A 21802-nucleotide genomic window follows, 5' to 3' on the forward strand; every position below is an offset into this window, starting at 1 on the left:
GGATGCCCACGATTGGGTCCTTCATGACGAGGTCGTCTAAGACATCTTCGCTCAATGGGGTCGGCCTCAATTAGATCTCTTCGCAGGCGAGAAAACAAGAAATGCCCAGACTTCGCGTCCAGGTTTTACCGTCTGGGATCTCGAGGGAATGCCCTGTTGATCGACTGGTCAGGGATATTTCTCTACGCCTTTCCACTGATTCCCCTCATACCTGCAGTGATCAACAAACTCTACAGATCCAGCACCAGAATGATTCTCATAGCTCCGCAATGGCCTCGTCAGTTCTGGTGCACATATCTCCTCAACCTATCGGAACAGCCTCACAGGAGGCTGCCGTGCAGACCGGATCTCCTTTGCAGGCTGGGAGGCAGGATACTTCACCCCAACCTTCCCTCTCTGAGCTTGACGGCATGGCTTCTGAATTCCTGCAGTATGGGCACCTAGGGCTCTCGCAGGAGTGCATGAACATCTTAAAGGAGTCAAGACGACCTTCCACGCGGCGTTCTTACGCGTTCAAGTGGAAGAGGTTCTACATATGGTGTCGTCAGCAAGGTCAGAATCCTATAGTGGCTCAGGAGGAGGTCATACTGTCTTACCTACTCCATTTGGCAAAATCGGGTCTGCAAGCGTCATCTATTAAGGTACATTTATCTGCCATTACAGCCTATCGTAAGTCACCTTCTCAGGAATCATTTTTTACAAGACCAGTAGTCAAGGATTTCTTAGAAGGTTTGAAAAAAGTGTTTCCACCCATTAGGAAACCCTCCCCTCCATGGGAGCTGAACATAGTACTATTGAAACTTATGGGCCCTCCTTTCGAACCTATACACAAAGCCTCTTTGCAACACCTTACGTGGAAGATGGCTTTTCTGGTAGCCATTACTTCCGCGAGGAGGGCCAGTGAAATTCAGGCTTTGTCCTCCAAAGAACCATACACAGTCTTCCACGAGAATAGAGTGGTTCTACGAACTCCTCCATCATTCTTACCGAAGGTGGTGTCAGACTTTGACATCAGTTATACTATTTCACTACCAACTTTTTCCCCCAATCCGGATACTCCGGCGGAGGAAGCTTTGCACTCCCTGGATTTGAAAAGAGTGCTAAAATTTTACTTGGATAAAACCAAACTAATTAGACAATCTCACCATTTATTTGTAAATTATGGTCATTTGAGAACAGGCGAGGCAGCCTCAAAACTAACCATATCTAGATGGATATTTTCATGTATTGTTACTGCATATCAATTGGCTAACAAACAACTACTTGCTAGGCCTAAGGTGCATTTGACAAGAGGAAAGGCGGCTACGGCTACTCTCCTTAATAATGTTCCAATCTCTGAAATTTGTAAGGCTGCTACATGTAAGTCTGTACATACATTTACTAGGCATTACTGTTTGGACTCAGATGCCAGAGCAGACGCCCAAGTTGGGCAAGCATCTCTGAGAAATGTGTTTGCATAATACATATCTATTCCTGCACTTCTTTTAGACAGTCCGCAGAGTTAAGGGATGGGCTTGCTAGTCTATTCAATGTTTATGACTATTGATGAGGATCACCTGGAAGAGAAGGATAAGTTACTTACCTGTAAATCCTAGTTCTCTTCCAGGGGTATCCTCATCAAAGTCATAAACAACCCACCCTCCTCCCTGGACGCAAGTCTCCTAGAAGTGCAGGACACTCTCTTTCGAATCTGCTGCACAACTTGTCACCGTAAAAAAGTACTGACCTAACTGTGAACCAACTGTCACCTCTCCTTCACCCCTGAGGCATGGTGGGATACTGGAGGTGCTCAGGGTCTTAAAGGCACGGCGCCAGAATTTTTATGGTTCTCCTGTGTTAACCTGCATGCAGCCTATTGGCTAAGAATGCTCCATTGTTTTCAATGTAGTTTTTTCTCTTTTTTTCTCTGATGTTGCTACTGCTTCTTTCCCTAGGCCCAGCTATGGGGCTTTGGAAAGTTTTTTTCTCTTATTGTAATTTTGAAAAAGACTGTTTAAAAAAATAAAATAAAATAAAAACTCCATAGAAATAAAGCATTTTAGCCTGTTTATGATTATAGTCTGCATTGCTGTTTTACACATGTATATATGAGTTTAGTATGAAAATTTGTCTACTAAAAATGCTATATATTTTTCGTGCATATTTCATACTTTTATATGTGTGTATTTTATGTATGCTCCGGGGTCCCCGCACGAGGGCGGGAATATTCAATGTTTATGACTTTGATGAGGATACCCCTGGAAGAGAACTAGGATTTACAGGTAAGTAACTTATCCATCTTGTTGAATCTCGACTCTGGTGGGAGCAACAGTGTCTACTATCTGGTCTGCAGTGCCCTCCAGCTGTCTCTCCCCACAAGATCTCCAATCTAGGCTAGCCAATGCTGTTGGTGCTAGGGTGGTCCAGTTTGCCCTAAGGATTTTGGAAGTGTGCCTGGTCTTCTGTTTGACTCTAGAAGCAGTTATTTGGCTTTGGTGTACCCAGTTTCCACCCACACACATGCTTGAGTTCTGTTTTTTTTCGTGTTTGTTTTTAGTAACACCAGTGTGGCCATTCTCATACTTTCATATTTTTCATATCGGACTAGTGGCTGGCTTTAGATTGTGCTGATAATTGACCCTTGTAGTTTTTCATATCTGAGTCCAGCAGAAATGCGTAATCCATGTGGGCATTTGCTGGCCCATTTGAGGCAGATCTTTTGGGTGGCCTTAATGGCAGAACACTTGTTTTTTATAGCTAAAACAAAAAGGTGGTGGGTTGATTGCTTACGTTAATCTCAGCTTCTGGTAGTTAGTTAAGGCTACATTCCAGTCTACCATTTTGCGCTCTATGTAATTTTGGAATGAGACCGACTAGACACAGTGTAAAGATGCTTCTCAAGATGGAAAGCCTTGAAGTAGGAATTCTTTATTTGGTAAAAATCCCTGACACAGTATCTGGGCTAGAAGCAGCATGTACTCACATGCTTCCACTTGCCACTGACCATCTTTTCTCCTCATCCTTAAGATTCCGTCTTAGAACATGCTGACCTTACAATGCAGTGGGCACATTTCTATACAGTGCCACTAGGATATACAAACAGCAAGGCTACAACACACACGTCAATGCTACCTCATTGCAACACACCCCCTCCTTTTGACAACTAAAGAAATACTGATAGATAGATATCTGAGTACATAACTTACAAAAATAAATACAACATATGCATAATATATTAAATCTTCATTAAATTTGAAACTCTTCACTATTACAACAATACTAAGGATAGCTGTACGTAAACACTTTTAGTACTACAGTTTCTTGAAACATGACAGTTGTTCAGATATATATGTTAACACTTTAAAAGCATATCTAAGTACTTCAACCTATTGTGGATAATTTTATGTAAAGCGTTTCATGAATCATAACCAAAATCTTGCTATTTTTTTTTCTTACTACACTCCCAAATTTACTCACTCTATTCTCTACTTGTGGACTCTTTATACTACCTCTCATGTTTAATTATCTGTCAATAATTCTTCTCTATCCAGCTCACCCATGTTGGGCAACCCATCAAACCTTTGTTCACTTTCACCCCTCTCTCCCAACATATTCTTTTCCTGACTTGATGCATGTTGTGAAGGTGTTTGTTGGGGATTGATTTGTTGTCTGATTTGTTGAGTGTTTGGAGTAAAGAATTCTTCATTATCGACTTCGTTCCTGTTGGGCAGGCCATCACACACTTGTTTACTTCCACCACTCTTTTCACGCCACACGACATCCACACCTCAAGACAAAGATGCGAGCAATAGCTTTCACCCCCTCATGCCTCTGCCCACACTGACTTGAAGATAATTACCCTCAACGTTCGAGGGCTTAACAGTCCTGTCAGACGGAAGGCAGTGCTTTCCTACCTAGATAAAAGCCAGGGAAACAATCAAACATATTTTTCCCCTGACTAGGCATATGTTGTGAAGTTATCTGTTGTGATCTCCTCCACCTTACACAGAGATATAGAAGACAGATTTTTCTGTAATTTAATTTGTTACAGTATATTTTTTTCTTCAATTAGTGGATGTAAAACACGGTTTTGACCCTCCTTTAACATACCCTTCCTCTTTACTCCAACTCTTGTCACCTACTGCAGTGTTCACCAGCCTGCTACCATTTTTTGCATTAAAATATATTTTGCACACTTCTTGTGCACGCTTCAACTTTTGTTCAGTTTCATCTGATGACCAGTCAACGTTTTTAGCCATTACCATCTACCCTACATTATCCTCGATAATAGGTATGCTCCACCTCATTAGCACAAAAGGGCTGCACCCCGTAGTTTAACATGAAGTTATCCTGTAAGCCCAACTGTTGTGAAGTAACCTGTTTCTCCAGTCTAACTTATTACTAATTAAATCATACCTTTGATTATGTGATTAAACCTTTCCACTGTACCCTTACTAGCAGGATGGTACAGTGATGTAGTTTTATGTGTTATACCATTTTCCCTTAAGATTTCTGGAAGGTTTCTGATGTAAACTGAGGACCATTGTCACTTACAATATGTTTGAGCAAACCTTCTTTCAAAAATACTGTTTCTAAAACCCATGTTATTGTACCAACATCCGCTTTGTGCACAATATCAACATCTGGACACTTAGAGAAATGATCCACTAGTACTATCAGGCACTTCTGTTCACCATTTTCCCATACCAGTCCTGCAACATCAGAGCATATTCTTTCTCACTGCATGCTTGGACTACTTATGGGATGTAAGTTCTCACAAGCCATACAATTTCTTACTCTCCTCCCAATTTCTAGATCAAAACCAAGCCTTCAGTAATCCTTGTTGCCAACTGTGTAAAGATGCTTCTCGAGACGAAAAGTCTTGCTGTAGTAATTCTTTAATTTGGTTAAAAAAAAACCCTGACACAGTTCTGGACTAGAAACAGCATGTACCCTCACAGGCTTTCACTCGCACTTGACAATCTGCACCTCAACCCAAGATTCCACCATAGAACATACTGACCTCACAATTCAATGCGGACATTACTATATGTTACCTCTTAGGATACACAAACAGCAAGGCCACAACACACACGTCAATCCCACATCATCACAACATAGAGAGCCCCACCAGATGCAAAAGCAAGTAATCACACACCAGTTGCAGCCTCTGGAATCATCTTGTTCAGTTATAACTTGATTCTTACGGCACAGTGAGCACGGTACCCATGTCTGAGGTATACCAGCCACATTTGGGATGTCACACTGAGGAGACCAGGAGATGGGTGGAAAGTTTTAATTAATCCCAGCCACTGGTAATTATTGAGCGCTGCTTTCCAGCTTTTTGTTTTTGTTTTCTGCAATAAGTCTCAGAGACTGGCCAAAGAGCACCCCTGACTAGTTTCAGGATATTTAGTCGCTATCATTCTTATACAGTTGGTTGTTCTCTGTAAGGGCCTGTCATACTGTTTGTCGTAGTTCCTTTCTGCCCAGTTTCTGCTCTGCTTTTTGGGTACTTATTGTGTAGGTAGGAAGTGTATTGCTTTGCTCACCCTGGCTTAGATTGATGTAGATATCTTATAATTTGCAGACTATACTTCTGAATCATCAAAAAGTCACACACCATTCTGACGTTTTAAGATTGGCAAAATAAGTGCATTTACACATGGTAACACCAATAGGAATAGGCACCTCTGGAAATGTAACACATACCCTTCCCTCACTCTAATTACCAACAACAGAAAACATATCTTATCCAACATGCTAGAGGCAATCTTTTAAAACAAAAAATAGTTTACAAAAATTAAATATGTACCAATTAAGGTTTTTCATGAAACTACTGTTATACTTTTATTATGTTACATCTATGATTATTATACCTTTATTGGCTTCATCCCAATTATTTTCAGGGGAAAAAAATGTAAGTACTCCCGAATCTGGGCTTACACCCCCCCCACCACCAGCCCCACCCCCTCCCAGCCAAAAAAGTAACATAATGGGGAGCCACTGCCAATAGGGCAAGGGAGCGTGGATCGAAAAAGTTTGAAAACCACTGGGGCAAACCGTAGCCTGTTTTAAAGGAGTAGGATAAAATATGATGCTTCAGTGATTGAACTGATTACTTCTATCTAGGTTTTCAGATCTGAATACATTACATTACAAAACATAAGTGTCTGCTTCCAATTCTAATTTTATTTATAGCCCATTTAATAGAGAGTAGTTTTTTGAAGTTTTAGGAGGGACAATACGTTCTATTTTTTGGAGATTTTTGAAAATGTTGATGGGATGAGTTTGAAAATGATGATTCCAATTACATAAATCAGTAAACTGTTTATATTGGGATGAAAGGGAATTGGGAAGATTGAATTTCTGCTGTAATGGAAAGAAATAATACTCTCCTATCATTAAAAGTGATAGAGCATGAATATCTTTGATACCGTGTTTTCCAAAAATTGTTTTGTCTTAATCATTTATATTTTCATTAAACCAAATTGATGTAATGTTCAGTGTCTCTTACTTTAAAAACACACCAGAGAATAAAATTTAAAATTCTGTACATTTTACAGAAACTGGAGATATATATGGATTGGGGTTTCCATGAGACGATTCAAGTTCTGCAATATGAAATTGTATTGGCAATGCCATCTCTATTTAAACCAAAATTGGAAATTCCAAGACCTAATTTTCATTCTGGTGTAACTAGAACCAGCTCTGACAACTGAAGAAGGCTAGATAATAACTGGAAAAAGTTGCAAATTTTACACCTCCCAACACCACAGTAGGTGATTTCCATGTAGACACTCTGATTTATTTTTGGATTTATTTTTTATTTTTTTATTTTTAGAATTCCATAAACACTTTGATAATATCATGTTAGTTGACTTAACACTCTATCAGCGGTCAGATCCCTCTCAAAAGAGGGTAACTTAAGTTTTTCATTAGAGGATCTTGACATGGAAGAAAGAAATGAAACGGATCAGTAGGGCCAGGGATAGCCTCTGGTGTGTAGAATTGTTTGAGCTTAAGAAAACGATTTACAATATCTGAATGGGAAATCTGAATATTATGTTTGCAATCTTTAATAGGTATTGGGTGTTTTTCTTTATTTTTAAATGACTAGCCAGTAACCTTGCAGTCTTGCGGCCACCAAAATATTTAGCTTTTATTTTAAAAACCAAGTTACTAGCATTTTTTGTTGTATATGTATTAAGAGCTGTTTCCCCTAACTACACGATCTAGGATACCACGTGCCTTATAAGTATAAAAGTTGTTGTAGCGGTGTAATTTCTTTCAGAAACAGAATTAGAAAATATCTAGGCGCTACTTTATATGCACCTCAATCAATAGGATTTTTTAAATTAAGGTTTGCTCTGTGAATTAACTAAATAGGAGAATTGAAAATTTTGAGAAGTGAAGTGTAAAATATTCATCTTAATTCCACCTCTAACAGGGAGAAGTTCAAAATCTGATATCGCTGGTGCATGATCAGACAACGCTCAAATCAATTTCAGAATGTAGTCAGTGGCGAGTCAAATAATTACTTAAGAAAATCCATTGTTAACTTAAAAAGGAGTCATGTACGGTTGAGTAAGATGCCAATTATTGTGTATCTATCTTTGTGTAATCTCCGTTAATCTGATGATTTTGGGGATATATTTGGGATATAAGTCTTTTGAAAAATGCATCTTGTTGGGTAAAAATGTACTTTTAAACTTCAAATGGATTTTGAGCTTGTTTGCTATCCCACCTACAGTAACATGAAGTAATATCATTGAAACAGGCATAGAGTATCATCAGTATCAGACCAGAATGGCAAATGTACAACCTTAAAGCCATATTAGTTAAAAACAAAGAGAGGGACATGGATGTTATGTAAATAGAATAAACTCCATCTACCATGCATATCAGTTTCTCTATGTATACGTTTTTTATCTTTAGAGATCTGTGAAATAAAATAATGAGTCTGTTCTTTTTGTTCAAAGCAAGGGATATGGAAAACGTTGTCATCCCAACAATCTATCAGCCTCTGTGCTTTCCTATCTCGTAAATGAATTTTTTGAAGGGCAGTAGTTTCTTTAAGTCTAATGACAGCGATAAAACCCTCTCTCTCTTTATAGGAGAGCTCAAAGTTATCACATTCATAGGAGATTACGGTTCTTAGTAAAATTGTTTAATGTGTTAAGTACATACATTATCAATCAGGATAAAAATAAAATAGTAAAGATCAAAGATGAGATGTCTAAGCAGAAAGGGAAACAAGAGATAAAGAATAACATGGTAGAGAGACAAAAAACAGAAATATCTAAGGAAAAAGACGACACCAAAATGTTAAAGAATAAAATAATGAACAGAAAAAGGGTGACGACTTAATGAAGACAGCACAAACATTACTACTTACTGTTTTGGATAACTACTTTCAGCAAAACTAAGGTAGAGTGAAAAATTCACAGTGAAATGAGTCTATTGAAAGAAAACAAACAAAAAAAACCTGAATACTTAAAATTATAAACCACAGGTGAAATTAACACGGTTGCATCAATAAAGGATCATGTCCGTAAGTTTAGCTGGGCCAAATTAAGTTGCAGTTATATTAGTGTGAAGTACTTAAACCAAGCAAGGATGTACAAAACCACAACTATCATAAACATTTAAAGTTGGTAGAAGATCTAAAAGTATTTCCTTCTGGCTCTTGTGGCTTTAGCAACATCTTTGGAAAAGGTCAACATTAGTCTCCTATTGAAGTTGCTTTGTCTGTTTTTAGGTGCAATGACCTTCATTATCTCGATGTATTCAAAAGCAGCGCAGTAATACCTCTAACGTTAGCCCTTTTCTCTGCAAATTAATCATATTTTCCTTGTTGTAAAATTGTATTGACTGAATCTGGGAAATCATTTTTTTATTTTTAGGGAGGGGTAGTTGGAAGAAAAGAAACATTTTCACCTTCTACTCCCTCTGGAACCCCATAAATTCCACATCTGCAGTTTCTATTCCCCAAGTACTCAGCATGAACCTTTTAAATCAACAGTCTCTGTCTCCATTTACAATACTTTTTGTGCTGCGTCCTCCACATCACTGTTCCTTTTCAGACATTCTTTTATCCATCAGATTGTAGATATTGAGGTCTTGTAATCTTATGGTGGTTTTCAAAGATCTAATATCTTTAAGGAGCATCTCTAATGTCAAGGCTGTATGTGATTTAACTAGTGATAAAAGGCAGTTTTTAATCCTTGGTTTTCAGAGGAAATGTTTATTGTGAAATCCTTCTTTGGGATGAAGGTTACAGAAACGATTGCTGTGAAGGCCCAGGATCCATTTGTTGGAGAACAGTAGATATATTATCCATTATATGTAGATTAAGCAATTAGAGGAGGACTGAGGTTTTAATGTGTTTTTCGTTACACTGTGTGGCTGAAATTGAACTCTACCAATCCAAGGTTTGAAAGCACATCAACAACTGGAACTTGAAATCCGCCTCAGGAGGCTACGAGTTGCTAAGAGCAATGAAGGTTAGAGCCTGTTGAAAAGGTGATAAGTGCAATAACTTTTACTCTTAGGGCATGCAAATAAGCACACTGATGAAGAGTACGAGTTGAGTGCTGGTGCATGAAATGATAGATCGAATGTGGTTACAAAATGGCTGCCTTAGAAGGGTTTTAATGAATAAAAGCTAAGAGTAAAACAAATTAATGCCTCCTTCCCTTCAGAATGTATGTTGGAACTCGGTATATTCAAGGAGAAATACAGAGATTTAATATATCACCTTTAAAGCTAGCAGAGTTGTTGATCTCTGAGGTGTACAAGCAACGTCAGCATAGGGTCACCATAGTAGCACACATTATTTCAGTCTGCCTCACTCTTCTGCCTACTCCATACTACTTCTGCCTCATACTTAAAAATCTTTTGGAAAAAGGGGAAGGGATCCTGATCACAAATCTCAATGCTTCCTTGTGTTCAGTCAATCATACTTCATTGAGTATAATCTGCTTTCAACATAAAATAGTCTTTCACTGCTTTGCATCATGCGTGCCACTACCTGCATCCATCTTGAGATCTTCTGAGGGAAGGCACAGGAGTTAGCATGGACTTAATTCTCACATGACTTGTGCGACTGAGGCCTCTGGAGACCGTGAAATAAAATACTGCTTTAATTGTGTTGGTGTATGCAGGTTGTTGGCACCAGCACTCAGTTTTGAGGCCAGGACCTATTTTTTTTTTATCACCTGCATGAAGATGTTTAGAATAGGTTCATAGTGCCATTAGCTATTTTACTAGAATTTTAACTTGTGACTATCTAATTAGTCAGATTTTTGCAACAGATACACTGATCTCTAGTGAAAATAGTATGGTACAAATTTGTGAGCTGTAAATTATGGTGCTCTGTAACAAGCACTTCTCTACTTTACCTTATTTAGTAGGATTAAAACCTGTGACTATAAACTTATGCACAGATCTTTCCTGTAACTTTGTAACCCGCCTGAGCTATCTTACTAGTATTGTATGCTGTGTGTGTGGATTTAGCTCCTCGCTTCTGTGAGACTCCTTAACTATCTGAGCCATCTTAAAATGTGACCTCCTTGTGATTGCTAAAGCCAGCCTACAATTTTGTTACATATAATTTGGATGAACCCATCCGCCTACCAAACAGTTACTCAAATGAAACACACTTGTTTCTATCACTTTAAAGCGTGCATGCACACCGATCCTCTTTTTAGATTTTAAGCAGCATGCCTCCTAGTGCCAGAAGTAGTGCTGCAGCTGTTTAAAGTATAGGTAGTCACTGAAGCCAGACATGCCCTTATGGACGATCCAGATTTTGAAAGAAATCCAAGTAAATCTGACAAAGGTTCCTCAAGAAGGAGGATACCACAGTCTTGGGCCAAAAAATTGCACAACCTCCTGTATCCCGATTTTAGTGGACAGAACTCATCTTTAATTTCACATTCACGCCCCTGCTTTTGTGTAGGAGGTTGGGGCCCACATGATAGATGTAAACTATTTTCTCCACCCTGACCAGGAGTATTTGTGTCAGTAACCTCAGAAATTCAGTGATCTGTTTTTCACACTAAATGCTATGTTCTATAATTTTCCTAGCAGGTAAAAGAACCAAAACTTTTCAGTAACTTGAGAGACAGTGACTTGCCACCAAGTTCATTAATGGCCTATAAAATATATCAATGAGACTATTACATTTATGAAGCACATAATAACTTGTTAGAATGGCAACATTAGAACTCTGAGCAGGCCAGTTAGTTTGAAAATAACCACATTTTTAACCACTTGATGAACACAAGGCCTTTTGGCTGCCGTCCTGTGGTAATGCAATTGATTTCAAAGCATAGATAAGGGGGCGTGGCCAAGCAAGATGGGCAGCGGGACGCGCTCCTAGTGAGCTCCCGCTATCCCGGCTAAATCCTTCCTTGATCCTGTAATGCCTGTAGTGATTCGCACTTCCCAGCATCGCGGGACGGTGCTCCGCGTGTGTCGGCATGGCACAGCCCCATTTTTGAGGCTCTAACCTCAGAGCTCGGTTGCATCTCCCTGGACTGCGCGTGATGCGGCGGGCCAGCGTTGACAGGAGGCAACAGCCTGTCCCCTGCTTTGTGCTCCCTGTTGGTGGTTGTGTGTCGTCGTCCCCCCCCCCCCCCCATGGGGCCTCAAATCGGCTGGCAGCCTGTGGTGGGCTCGAGGCGTCATGTAAGGTGCCCGAGCGCTCCTGCACTATTGGGCGAGCCCGGTCGGGCTAGTGGACTGCCCAGGGGCACGAAGAATCGAGAAGCCCTTGGCCTGGGCTGTGGATGGGCTGAGAGGACACAGGAAGTGGTGGCTCAGAGAGGCCGAACGAATTGCGACACAGCTTGGTGAGGGAAAGCCTCAGGGCCACACATGGAGGAAAAGGTCTACGGGTGGTCGCCCAGGGCCTGGTCGTGGGCCCTCTGAGACCGAGGGCATTGGGCTTGCTGGAGGGAGCCTACGGGGGGTGCTCGGAACTCCCTAGTCCGTGGCTGCCTACTGGGAGGCGGTGCATGCCTTGTCCCGAGGCTGGGGAAGCAGTAGATTCTGAGCCTCTGATCGTGCGTACTTCGGGCTTTTTTGCCACTCCACCGGGCTAATCAAGGAGATACTGTTTGATTTTAGGTCTGCTGCGGAATGGGGCGACCGGCGGACGGAAACATCGCAAGGGAACACCATGGAGCAATATACCACTTCGGCGCCTACCGCAGCGCCAGACCCGATTGGGGGGGGGGGAGGGGGGACTGGAGATGGCCTGACTGCGTCCACTAACACTGAGGAGCCATCACGAGCTGAGATTCTTGCGGTTATTCAGGGTTTGAGAGTGGCCCTTAAAGGCAAGATAGAAACTGTGGCAGTTGAGGTAAACCTCCTTTGGACGGATATAAGAAAGGTTTTTGACAAGGTCAAGGTGGTGGAGGGCTCTATTGCGGAGCTGCAAACGGAGGTGGGGGCCTTACATAAACAGATGGTGCAAGCCACCTCCACAGTTAGAAGGCTGGAGGCAAGACTGGAGGATGCAGAGGGGCAGGTCCCAGCGGAATAATATCAGACTGCTGGGATTCCCGGAGCATGCGGAGGGGTCTGTGGCTGAAACTTTTTGTGGAGAATTGGCTTAATTACGTTCTACAGCTGGTTGGCCTTTCAAGAGTGTTTGTGGTGGAGGGTGCTCATAGGGCCCTCGTAGCGCCTCCCTGGCGCGGTGCACCTCAGAGGGCTATCACTGCCCATCTCTTGAATTATAAAGACAGAGACTGTGTTCTGCGGGTGGCCCGCAAGTCTGACAGGGCGGTATTCGAAAACTGCAAAATTTCCATCCATCCTGATTACACAAACAAGGTTCAGAGCTCCTGAAAGGGGTTCCTGGAGATGAAAGGAAGCTCCGGTCCATTAACATCAGATATATGTATCCGGCATGCCTAAAGGTGCTCTACGGTGGCATGTCCCACTTCTTCGAGCATCCGAAGGAGGTGTGGAGATGGCTGGAGATGTGGGACAAGGTCACTCAGGGCAGATCAGAGAGGACAAGAGGGGCTGCCCATCGGGCTTCTGGAGCGGACAGCCCAGACTGGAGAACTCATAAGGGTAGCCAGCTGGATGGTACTGTGGTTCAGTTGGCGGTTACGGACTCTGCCCATAGAATTGAGATACAACAGGATGGGACAGTGGCAGTGGTGACTGCTGGATCTGCGGATGGATCGAGTGGGGAGCTGGAACGGGGAGCAGAGAGGGTCTCCGCACAGGTCTGACTATGTTACTGACACCTGGAACTTGCTGTTGGGCCCTCTATCGGGGGGCCTGTGTCTGAATGAGAGCACTTGGTCTGCGAGAAGGGATGCTCCGGGACAATGATCAGGGTCCTGAAGGGGCACTGTTTCAACTTAGGGTTGTATTGGATAGCGGGGGTGTGTCTATGATAACATTGAGTCATGTTGGGTTGGTATTCCGGCATTAGTATGTTGAAGCCGGCGTGGGGGGGTGGTTACTTCACAGTTGTGGTAGGTCTTCATAACTGGGTATTTGGGGATTAGGCTGTTGTACTGGCAGCATCTATAGCGTGGATTTACAGTATGGTTTGTTGTGCTTGTTTTACTGCTTATTCGGGGTGAGGGAAGGCGGGTTGGGTCGTATGGTTGGCGAAGTTTATCTATATTTGGAGTTCATTCTACTCCCTTGTCTTCTCACGGTTGGAGAGGAGGTGAGGGGTGGAGTTGCAGAGGGAGGGTTGGAGGCTAGACTTTGACATGGGTCGACAGATTAATGTATTGGCGTGGAATGTCAGGTGGTTGAAGAGGTACACCATGGGTTATAGGGTGCACTCATTTCTGAGGTGACCCAAGGTTCATATCACTTGCCTTCTGGAAACGCACATGACTGAGGAGGAAGCATAAAAACTGTCCAAGAAATGGCGGGGTCAGATGGTCTCCTCCTCTTATGCAAGGGGCGTGACCATATGGGTGGCCCCTGGGTCCCATTTACCCACGTGTACAGTGAAGAAGAGGAGGGTAGGGCACCGTGAATGGGTCACCCATCACTATCCTCAATACTTATACTCCCAACACAGATGATCACTCCTTTTATGCCAAAATACCTGAGATCTTGGGGACAATGTGATGGGCCTATTGTGTGGGCCGGTGATTATAATTGTATATTGAATGGGGAAAAGGATTGTCTCCCGCCCAAGTTAGGGACTAAACCATTGATGATAAAATCTCTCACGGAAGTTATGAGTAATTTAGGGTTATGGGATGGTTGGAAGGAACTGCACCCGGAGGGAAGGGCGTTCACCTGTCATTCCAAAACTCACAACACATATTGTCGACTAGATCGGCTTCTCCTGGGCGGATTGAACAGCTCACAGGTGCTGGATGTCACACACCTGGGAAGGTTCTTATCTGATCATGCACCGTTGTTGATGCAATTGCACTGGTGAGCTGATAATACTGGCTCAGTACGTAGTTGGCGTATGCCTGCGGACTTTGACAGATGGGGGCGGCGGTCGGGACAAGATGGAGGAGGCCGTTAAAGGTTACATAGAATTGAACTGGAACACGACGTCGTCTAGGGGCATGGAATGGGAGGCTCTGAAAGCTGTAGTGCTGGGGGCTTTCTATAGGTACTGCTTGTGGGATACGTAGACAGATGGAACAGGAATCTCATGAGCGCCGAGGAGAAGTTAGCGGTTCTGCAGCACCAGATACTGACCACAAAAGTGGCAGACAGCGAGGAACTCAGGTTGTACAACTTGGTTAACAATTGTTGGGATACCCTGAGTAGCGTAGCACTTAGAGCATACAGGCAGTGCCTGCACCGGGAGGGGGATAAATCTGGCAAACTATTGGTGTGGATCCTAAAACAAAAGGTGGAGGCACCTCCCATTGTGCACGTCATTAACGCTAGTGGTGAGATGATCACTAATCGTAAAGAAATCCTTCAGGTGTTGGCAGAACATTTGCAGAGGGTTTCAAGAGCTGGTGCGCCAATCCCAGAGGATGGCCCGGGGGAGTTTTCTGCAGCGGATGCAGATCCCGCATTTGGAACTAGAGTAGGGATGCTTTGAAGGCTGAGATTACTGTGGAGGAGGTGAGCGAGGCAGTGGGTGCAATGACCAAATCAGGGTCCCCGGGTGGTGATGGCTTCCCGGTCGAGATGTACCAAAAGTTCTCCCTCCTCCTGCGAGAGAAGCTCCTGGCGGTGTTTGAGGAGGCCCGAATGTGAGGCATATTGCCAGAAACCAAGCGTCGGGGCATTGTGTGCTTGATGCTTAAGCCTGGAGGGGATCCTAGTGACCCCTCTTCCTTTTGCCCGCTCACTATGCTGAACAGTGATGTAAGGATACTCTAAGTTTTTGGCTACTCAGCTTCGTGGGGTGCTTCGGAGCTTGGTGAGCGAAGATCAGTTTGGCTTTTTCCCTGGTCGGAGCACGACCTATAACTTGCGTCGCTTGGCACATGTCTTGCATGAAACTGAGGATGAGGAGGATGAATTGACGCTTGTGTCCTTAGACCTGGAGAAGGCCTTTGACACGGTGGAATAGGGCTATCTTTTGGAAGTGCTGCAGGGCATGGGGTTTGGCCCATGTTTTTGTGCATGGGTGAAGCTGTTTTATACTGCTCCTCAGCACTTTTTCGGGTAGGAGGAGAACTATCGGACTCCTGGGAGATTGGCTGGAGAACAAGGCAGGGATGCCCACTCTCGCCGCTCCTCTTCACCCTGGCTGTTGAGCCACTGGCGATCTGGCTCCGGGAGGAGGTGGGACCGAGGCGTATCCAAGTGGGGTAGACTACTCTTATTGTTTCCCTTTATGCAGATGATGCGTTGGGGTTGTGTCTGATCTTAAGGTGAATAAGAAAGTCATTCCTGTTTCCCTTGAGGTCACTTTACGATGTGCCTCAGGATGATTTACTGAGGGTAGGACTTAAGTAGGAGATTGAGAGCTTCCGGTATCTGGGCATTTGGGTCACTGACACTGCGGCGGTGCACGAAAAACATAACGTAGAACGAGTGGTTACCGTCCTGGAGCGTTTGGTCTTGTTCTGGAATAGATTACCTCTCTCTGTAATGGGGAGGGTGGCTGTAGCAAAGATGGTGTTCCTGCCGCAGTGCCTTTATTTGGTTCAGAACTCCCTGTTTCTGCTGTCCACTCAGCTCTTCCGCCGTCTGGATACTTTGCTGATTTCCTTGGTGGGGACCAGGCGACGTAGTAGGGTGTGCTTCGCCTGTGTTACAAAGGGATCTTGAGGGGGGAGGGTTGACTGTTCCCAATATCAGACATTACTATTACGCGGCCCATCTGCAACATGCTGCAAAGTGGATAATGGAATCGGACAATTAGGAGAAGAGATTGTTTGCAGGAATGCTGGGCGGACGGATGTTGGTGCATCTATCGATGTCGGGTGGTCGGTCTGAATCAGCCGTCCCCTATTTAGTCAAGACCACTGCTTGGATCTGGGAGCAGGCTGTTAAGACTGTGCTGCTACGGGTCAAATTTGACAGAGTTGAAGATATCGGACTTAGCACCCTCTAGGGACATGGACAGTCTGATGTCCATGGAGGGTTGGAGGCTAGGAGGTTTTGAACTGGTAGGAGACTTATACCCCAATGGCAAGTTCATTTCCTTCTCTGGTGCTCAGGATTCGTTTGGCCTAGGCCCCGGGCAGTTCTTGCAATATGCAAAAATGGAGTGTGTGGCTCGTGAGATGTGGTGTTGTTTTCAGATGGCCCCTCAGGCCTCGGCGGTCCTGAATGGACTGCTCAGTCGGGGTGAGGGGGCTCACTTGATCTCCCGGTTCTACAAAGCCTCCGGGATGATCAGCCGGGCGCGACAAGCGTGGCACGTAGGGTGTGGGAGCATGAATTGGGGGACCACATAGAGGAAGCTGACTGGGAAATGGCGTTGTCGCTAGTGCGCACGGTGTCATGCAACAATAGGTTTAAACTGTTACACTTCAACTTTTTGCATAGGACATACCTCACACCTAGCTGACTCAACAAGATTGACCCAGGAAGAAGGGCGGGATGTCCCAGATGTCGCGCTTTTGGTGTCTCCGTCCTGCAGGATGGTGCACAACTTTTGGCAGGAGGTGGTATGGAGAACTGAGGAGGTTAAGGTATTGGGGCTGGAAGCAACACCATTGACATGCCTTTTGGGTGTAGTGCGGAGACCACGGGCTGGAGATTCCCATTTAAGTTCAAACAGCTGGCACTGGTGCTGGCCAGGCGCTGGGTGGCTATTGGCTGGATGAGTGCAAGGAGTCCCTTGGTCCCCTGTTGGATTCGAGATGTAATGGAATGGGGTGCGGCAGTGGAACAACATATGCGGCTGATACGTAGAGATGAGGGGGCACTGACAGATGTGGCTGCCTGGGGTGCACTATTGGAATAGAGGAATTAACTTCTGCAGGGAGCACGGACGATGAGGGATGTGGGAGTACGCCTTGCATTGATTTGACAGGTGACGACCAACTATGGTGAGGTTATGTCCATGTCCTTTACATTGTGTGTAATGACTGGTTCCATGAGGATCCTAAGCTGGGGAGGGGGTGTTTGAAGGAAATTCTGCCACAGTGGATGCTATCATCCCTTTACTTGGATTCATGTCAATAATGTCCTCCGGTACTGTGACATAATAATACTGCCATATCTCACATTGATCGGCACTGCACTGTATTTTGTTTTCTTGTTGATTATCTTTTCTAAACTCGATAAAAACAGTTATAAAAAAAAAAGCATAGATAAGAAAATGTAAGTGTACTCTGGGGATTTCTGAATTTTGGAATTTGAGAGAGAGTGGAGTGCTGTAAAAAGGACATAAGGCTTGAACATGTTCATCTTCAGAAATAAAGGGCTTTTGTTATTATTAGCCCTGGTCACAGGCGTTTGAGCATGGAGCAATAAGCTATCTTGTCTTGGCAAGATGATTGAGCTGGTGACCTCCATTGTAGGCCCAGAAGTGAATAAGCAGCTAGCAGCTGATCAAACAGGACAAAATAGAATGATAAATGCAATTTAGTAGTCCAGTCAAGAACCAATAATTGCTTTGACTACTACAGAGCAATAAGAAAAAGGAAGCAGCGGCAAACCGTTTCTACTACATCCTCAGAATAATCAGAAACTTCACAAATTTTATTGGTTATGGAAAGAGATTGGTCAAAGGTAGACCCTAGGTTATGAAAAGTGGAATACTGGAATGAGGACTAACTATAGCCGCAAAGCACACCAGCTTTTGGGTGGAACATAAGAATGGCTTCCAATTACTAATTTTAGTTGATTTGAGCTTTTTCTCATTAATCCTTTCAGCTACTTTTAGAAGGCACCGCTGTAAGTTGGAGTTGTTGTCTTATTTAGTGCCTAAGCTTAGACTAAGTTGGGTATCATGTGGAGCAGAGGAGAGAGGCTAATGGCAAAACATAGAGAAATAATGTGGGGCTAAAAACCACTCCAGTGGGCTGTTGAAAAGAGGATTAATAAGGGTGCAAAGTGATAGCTTGAACGCAGGATGAGAGAAAAGGAGAGTATGCCAGGCTAGGGCCTCGTCTTTGACAAAGGCATGTGATTAACACAACATGGGATATGATGTTAAAGGCTGGTGCATGACCTTAACAAAATAGGGGTGGCAGTTCAGCTGTATGCAAAAAAATCTCTGAATTGATTTCTGTATATTATATGTAATGCACAAACAGTGACAGGCCTCTGTGTGTAGTTATGGTTAAGGGCAACTTTCCATTGAAAACACATTTTTTATTTGCCTTTACTTTTGGTTCCCAGAGACAGATCTGCACAAAATGTGGCATTTGCTTACTGTTTGCAGCTAAGGTCCATATGCAAATTAATACTGTATAAAAAAGTTAAATGGGAGGGGATCTAAAAACATATATGTGCCATTTTAGCTCTGTTAGGACATTTTGCTCACAGCTGTAGTGAAAACTACTAAATGGCCAAACATGGCCTGAATATCGATCTTTATTTAGAAAACATGCTTTTCTTGGTTTGGTGTAAATCTGTTTATAGGTTCTTGAGAATTTGTAGTTGAAAGGTGCTGAATGCCCTTGACGGTGTTAACACTTACGTATATATTGCTAGTTAAATTAGGAATTGTCAATCACAACTGTTTTTTGTTTGACTTAATTGGATAATGGGAAAGGTAAAAAATGTTTTTCCACCAGCTTAGAAATCATGCTAAGGACACAATTGTGGATTTTGCATCATTGGAAAAAGAATCCAAAGTTAAGGGAGGCACTATTAGAGGTGTCTGACCTGAGGGGAGTGAAAGGAGGCTCATAAAACAGTACTAAGAAAAATGATTTTGAATAGGTGAAATCACATATCTGAAGGAAATTCCTATCATGTAGTTCTGTTTTGTTTTCAGAAATGGGCATCATTTACCAGAATTTGTGATTATTTAAAAAAACAAGATAGTACATGTTTTGTGAAGGCCTTGCCATTGTCAATAAGTGATGCAGAATTTCTCACAATATTTAAAACAAGTGCACAAATAAACTTCAATCAATCAGTATTTGTAAAGTGCGGCTTGTCACCCGTGGGGTCTCAAGGCGCTGTAGTGGGCATGCTGATCATTCGAAGAGCCAGATTTTGTGATCCTTCCTGAATTGCTTCAGTGATGCGGCCTGTCTGAGGTTGAGAGGGAGTGTATTCCATGTCTGGGCTGCAAGGTAGGAGAAGGATCTTCCTCCAGCTGTTCTTTTCTTGATTCTGGGGATGGCTGCAAGGATGAGATGTGAGGATCGGAGTTGCCTGGCAGGGGTGTAGGTGGTCAGGTGGTGGATGAGATAGTCTGGTCCGATGTTGTGAAGTGTCTTGTGGGTGCGAGTCAAAAGCTTGAAGATGATGCATTTGTCCACTGGGAGCCAGTGGAGGTCTCTGAGGTGGGCGGAGATGCGGCTGTGGCAGGGGATGTCCAGGATGAGTCAGGCTGCTGCGTTCTGGATTCTCTGTATTCTTACTTGTAGCTTCTTTGTGCTGCTGGCGTAGAGTGCATTGCCATAGTCCAATTTGCTGCTGATCAGTTCTTGGGTGACCATCCTTCTAGTCTCAGTGGGGATCCACTTGAAGATGTTTCGAAGGAGTCGCAAGATGTGGAAGCAGGCAGAAGAGACGGCTTTCACTTCACGGGTCATGGAGATCGTTAAGTCCAGAATGATCAGGTTGTGTGCATGGTTGGCAGGTTGGGGGAGTTTCCTAGGGCGGCAGGCTGCCAGGAGTCATCCCAGGCAGAGGGGGTGGAGCCAAGTACGAGGACCTCTGTCTTGTCAGAATTGAGCCTGAGGTAATTAGCCTCCATCCCGGCGCTGACTGCTCTCATACCGTTGTGGAATTTTTTCTTGTCTGCTGTTGGGTCATCGGTCAGGGAGAGGGTCAGCTGTGCATCGAGACGATATTTAGTCCGTGCTGTCTGACGATCTTAGCGAGCAGGGCCATGTAGATGTTGAAGAAGATTAGGCTTAGTGAGGATCTCTGGGGGTACTCTGCAACGTGTTTCTTTGGGTGCCAAAGTGTACGGTGGGACTATGTCACTCTGTGTTCTTCTGGTCAGGAAGGATCGAATCTATTCCAGTGCTTTGCTGCGGATGCCGGCATTGTGGAGTCTGGTGCAGCGGGTGGAGTGGGAGACTGTTGATTGCGGTGGGGAAATTGAGGATGAAGAGGGTGACTGTGTCTCCTTGGTCCACTATGGTGTGTAAGTTGTCTGTGGCTGAGAGGTCTCGGTGCTGTGGTTGCTCCTGAATCCTGATTGTATGGGGTTCCGAATGTGGTTTGATTTGAGAAACTCTGTCAGATGCATGTTGATGGCCTTTTCTGTTACCTTGGCTGGGAAGGGGAGCAGTGAAATGAGTCTGTAGTTTTTCCTTCTCCCGTGCATTGGTGGAGGGTTTCTTAAGGAGCGGGTTCATTTCTCAGTGTTTGCAGTCGGATGGGAAGGTGGCGGTTTCGATGGAGTGGTTGATAGTCCAGTAGAGCTCTGGTGCGATGGTGGCGCTTGCCAGGTTGAAGATGTGAGTTGGGCATGGGTCCAAGGGTGCCCCTAAATAGATAGATTTCCTGAGTTTCCAGATGTCTTCTGTGGAGATAGGGGTACGGAGGTTCATGGTCTGTGGTGCTCGGTCCTTGATGATGCTGGTGGGCGGTAGGGAAGGGTTTTGGTTCTTGAATCCTTTGTATATGTCTTGGAGTTTCCGGTGAAAAAAGGTGGCAAGGTTGTTGAGAAGATCTTGAGGAGGGTGGTGTCTGAGGTGTCCAGGGTTCATAAATTCCTTGACTATGTGACTAGTACCTTGTAGTAGTGTGCGTTTGTGCTGATACGTTCCTGAATGGCAACTTTCGTGGCGGCTCTGATGCACTGATGGTGCATGGTGACTGTGTCTTTTTAGGTTGTGCAATCTGCAGTTGCTTTCCTGTTCCTCCTTTTTCGTTCCAGTCGTCTGCAGTTGCGTTTGGATTCTTGGAGTTCTGTCGTGAACCAGTCTGGTTTCCTCGGTGCTGGTTTCTGGTTGGTTTTCTGAAAGGGGCTATGGTGTTGGTGCATGCTGAGTCATTCGTGTAGGTGGGTCGGGAGGAGGGGGGGTGGGTGAGGGAATCGGTGAGATGGGTTTCAGTGACTTTGCTACAGTTTCTGGCAGGGGCATAGTGATGTGTAGTGGTCTTCGTAAAGGTGAAGTGGGCGCATTAGTAGTCGATCCATTGCTGTTTGGAGGTGTGCGAGATGGTGATGTTTCTAGCCGAGAAGACTGAGCAGAGAGGGGGCTGCCTGCTGGGTGGGTGGGGAGGTTGACAAGTTGTAAATGAGAAATTGCTC

General features: G+C 44.0%; 1 protein-coding gene across 3 annotated transcripts in view; it reads left to right on the top strand.

Moving 5' to 3' along the window:
• CSNK1G1 (casein kinase 1 gamma 1) overlaps positions 1 to 21802 on the top strand; it is a 434750-nt gene that overhangs the window by 364340 nt on the left and 48608 nt on the right. The window lies entirely within an intron of this gene.

Source organism: Pleurodeles waltl, chromosome 3_1, assembly GCF_031143425.1.
Source record: "Pleurodeles waltl isolate 20211129_DDA chromosome 3_1, aPleWal1.hap1.20221129, whole genome shotgun sequence".
In the NCBI taxonomy this organism is placed as follows: Eukaryota; Metazoa; Chordata; class Amphibia; order Caudata; family Salamandridae; genus Pleurodeles; species Pleurodeles waltl.